The sequence below is a fragment of the Perca flavescens genome, chromosome 18 (genome assembly GCF_004354835.1).
Source record: "Perca flavescens isolate YP-PL-M2 chromosome 18, PFLA_1.0, whole genome shotgun sequence".
Classification (NCBI taxonomy): Eukaryota; Metazoa; Chordata; class Actinopteri; order Perciformes; family Percidae; genus Perca; species Perca flavescens.
Window position 1 is genome coordinate 1,705,947 of NC_041348.1, and position 4,300 is coordinate 1,710,246.

Genomic DNA, 4,300 nt, shown 5'->3' on the forward strand with positions numbered 1-4,300 from the left:
AGTGATCAGAAGGAAGTATCCCTCCCCCACTGGGACTTACATTGGATTCCAGGAGGCAGAGGAGATATTCTAAATGTTTGGTCTGAATTGCACATTGTGTATGTTCCAAAAGATTGCATGATGTCATTTATTATAATAAAGATGGTAAATCATTTTGTGTGCTCCTGTGTCTTTACTTGAACTATAACGCAGTATTACAGTTACAAACAACTTTATTTTACAACAATAACTTACAGACCAGTGTATGCTTTATATCAAAATTCAAAGCTCAAAAGCGAGATTTGGTATGCGTGACCAGATCACCCTTGTCCGGCCTTGGAATTGGAGCGATGTTCTGGAGAATTTCCTGTGTCCTGGTTTATAACGGGGTAAAGTCTCTGAGAAGAAGACACTCCTGTCCTCTCTCCTCTTCAGCACACGATCAACAAGGTCATGATGAAAGGCCTGTGTGGTGTTGTCAAAAATGGGTTTTGCAACCAATTGCTGACTCTGTCAGGAGTATACAGCTTTGTACCGTGGTAGTCCTAAAATACATGAAATTACAAATTAAATCCAGCATCTCCATGGAAAACCTGAAGAGACTAGGTAGTATACGATGTCGTCATGTAAAATATATTGATATAAATGAGCATATATTATATGATACCTTCTTGTGGTCTGCCAACGTTGCTATTATGGTCAACTATCGCAAGTTGGGTATGAGCCCTCAAGTGTAGTCGCTTCTCAGCATACTTCAGCATGACCTGATGGTACACCTCCAGAGATCATGTATACATGTAATATTGCACACTCGATGACCCCAAATGTATTGTTAGTGGAGTGGCAGTACAGTGTAACTGGTATTATTGCGTTGTAGGCAGTAATGAAACAGAACTGCTCCTCACAAAAACATTTATACATGTTACAACAATAATCATGACTGGAAAAATATTTGAATCAATGTAAATGCATACCAGTATGCTTGAAGAGTGACATCTGCCTCATGTCTCTAAGGAGATTTTTGTCCAACACCCATCCCTTCAGTGCCACATGAATCTGGTCTCAGCCACCTTTTGCGCCTCTGTTGAACCTCTGTCAGGGTTGGGTGATGACAGGTGTACTGAGCACCATCCTCCTCCCACCGGTGAATGCCACATATGTGGTGCAGAAGTGACTTCCATCTTCGTACACAGTCCTATAAAAATTAGATTTAAGTCATAGTTGGTTAAATACTTTCTGGGTGCAATATTATGTTATGTGCCAGGTAAATAATATAAAAAATATTTACTACCACTGTCATTACACCGACAGGAACATTTTGTTATCGATGATATTACAGTAAACGTTCTATACTGAAAATACTGTATGTATGTTATGTACTACTGTATATTCTTACCACTGTCACCTTTGCTTGTGCTGCATGACCAGTACAGATGGTTAGTGATGGACTTTATCCATGGCTGCAAGTCTTTGTTGTACTTCTTATTGGATATAAGTACAGGTTTCTTCTTCACACCTGTACAAAACAGCCATAATTATGTATAAAAAGTTATTGATGAAATGAAAGAGAACATTCTTGTCTTGTGAGGTACAAACAATTCAGTGTCTTTTCCACAAAATTTAGAGACCCGGTGCTAATACGGCACGGGTGCCTTAACGACCATTATCTACCGCAGTGGTTCCCAACCTTTTTTCCTTGGCGCCCCCCCCTACTCATGTCTAAGAAAAGCTGAGCCCCCCCCCCCGAAACCTAAGTTGAGGTAACTCTCGAGATAGAGCCTTACTTTCTTTTTTGATACAGAGGAGTTATCAGCACTGTTACGTTTCTCCGCCATGTTTCATTCATAAAATAGTGATGCCGTGACGGCAGGAAAAACAAGGATACAACAGAATATAAAGTTTTTTATACAGACTTTTGTATACATTATATATTCTAGTGTATTATCATAATTTCTTTAACATGTGCAAATATTATTTTTTTCCTCAACCTCAAACCAAATAAAGACTTGCGCACCCCCTGTGATCTTTGCCGCCCCCCCCTGGGGGTGCCCGGACCCCAGGTTGGGAACCACTGATCTACCGGACCGAATAGCAACGCAAATTTTGGTGCCTTATTAGGTGCCACTTAGCTAAATGCCACGGTTACAATGCTGACAGCTAAATGGTGTAAAGGTTTGTCTGTATTTCACTGGAGAGGATTCTAACACCAGACTGTAGCTGCCGTTGTCTGACTGAAAACAACACAGATATTGCGTTCACTTGAAATTTGCCTTGCCAGCCTTGTGCTGCATTCAAAGTTGTTGTAAAATACCCTTTTCCCATCCAGTGGTTGTTTTTGTCATTTAACAGGAATTTACTGGTGAAATAAGTTATTTTACATATTTACATTATTACATTTTTAATAAATCATTTAATTTTGACCCTGTGGCCTTAGCAATAAACAAGCCAACTGTCGTTTTGGGCTTTTATATTTATATATATATATATATATATATATATCTATATCTATATCTATATATATATATATATATATATATGTATATATTAGGGCTGTCAATCGATTAAAAAAAATTAACTAATTAATTGCACAATTTGCTGTAATTAATCGCGATTAATCGCTTTTTTTAAATTGAGACTGAAGCTTATAATAATGGATATTTAAATGCTAAATCACTTAACTTTGCAAATATGAAGAAAAAAACAAAAGGAAAGGTTCTGCTAAGTTCAGAATGTTTAATATCTTTCAGAACAACAGCAGCAACAATTTGGCTTAGTCCTGCTGAAGGCTGCTGAAACGGCTAGAAACTGTCTGACTTGAGAGCAGATTTTTGTCACCGTCCCCGGCTGCTGTTGCCTGCTCTCGTCTACTTTACAGGCGACGAGCAGTTCATCTCCAACCAGCCGAGAGTTCAATCGCCGGCAGGGCAGTCGGGACTCACTCGGAAATGGCGAGCGGAATGAGGTGACTAGAGTCTCTCAAAATCTGACGAAAATCTTCTAAACTGACCTTTGTTGAGCTGAAATGAAGACCGATTCAGCAACTGCATCACGGCCTATTTCTTGCTTAAAATGTTTTCAGAAACATGTTTCAGTGAACTATTTTAGTACAATATGAGATCGTATTCTGAACGGCCACCATGACAGTCTGGTTCTCAATATCCGGAGAAAACAAACCCATGTGACGCGTTTGTCCAATCAGCTGCCGGTTTTCATTACTTGGGCAACAATACAGAGTAGCGCCGCCTGCTGTTATGGAGACGTATTACGTTTCTCAGCAGCCACATGAAGTAAACAAACACAGCTGCGTTAATTTCGTTAATTTTATTTAACGCGTTAATTTTGACAGCCCTAATATATATATTTATATTTATTTTATATATATATATATATATATATATATATATATATATATAGTGTATCGCTTTAGCACCGGGAAAATGTTGTGTTTTCCCTTTATTTTCAAGAGGGTAGGTGAATTTAAACAATGTCTGAGTTGCAAAACGCATCTCGTTGTCATGTAAGGGCCCTGTTTGTGATGCACAGACATTTTAATTGCATTTTGTGTCTGTTAAGAGGCACAAAAACACTCTTTATCTTATGCCCCCATAACTGCCGTTTTAGCTAAGTGGGAGCTCTGGGCATTAGCTGCAGCAGCTCTGTGTGGCTAGCTCTGAGTCAGCTCGTTTTTTTTGCTATCGACAGTTCTTACATACGTATATCGATCAAGAATCCAGGTACGGCTCATGTCGTGACCAGCAGCAGGTGTGCTTGTGTCTGAGTGTTTTCTGTGTTTAGAATTTCGTCATTGTTTTTGCCGCATATTTTCCAGACTTTCTATGTCTGTTTATGTAAGCAGTCATGGATATATTGTACGTAGTGGTACTCTGGATGTTATGGATCTACTACGCGCAGTCTCCAACCCCAACCATGCCAGTTTCTGATGAAGTGGGACAATCCGAACTGAATGGACATGCATATGGATCCGCTCCTTATTCAAGATGTTAATGCGGAGATCACTAAGCACAAGTCTCGTGGATGGGATGGTAAAAACTCCACTAAAATGAGGAGACGAGGGAAAAGAGGAGGCGTCTGTATGAGACTAAAACGTCAGAAACTGCGGCGCATCCCGCTTCCCTCTATCATCCTTGCAAATGTTCAGTCACTCAGGAACAAGACTGACGAGTTGCAGGCAAACACTAATTATTTACACGAGTATAGAAATGCTTGCATTATGGCCTTTAGTGAGACATGGCTCTTGTCTACAGACTCTCACCCGGAAATGACAATCAGCGGCTTTGGAGCGCCTGTCAGGCTGGACAGG

At 39.8% G+C, this 4,300-nt stretch overlaps 1 long non-coding RNA gene across 2 annotated transcripts; it reads right to left on the reverse strand.

Moving 5' to 3' along the window:
* Positions 1 to 280: 280 nt before the first annotated feature.
* LOC114572753 (uncharacterized) lies at positions 281 to 1,159 on the reverse strand. Of its 2 annotated transcripts, none has more exons than XR_003694820.1 (3): positions 954 to 1,159; positions 647 to 743; positions 281 to 524 (listed from the first exon to the last, which is right to left on the reverse strand). It is a non-coding gene; the product is annotated as an uncharacterized LOC114572753 (long non-coding RNA). The 2 variants fall into 2 exon arrangements; XR_003694819.1 differs by having other exon boundaries at positions 647 to 755.
* Between the last annotated feature and the right edge of the window lie 3,141 nt (positions 1,160 to 4,300).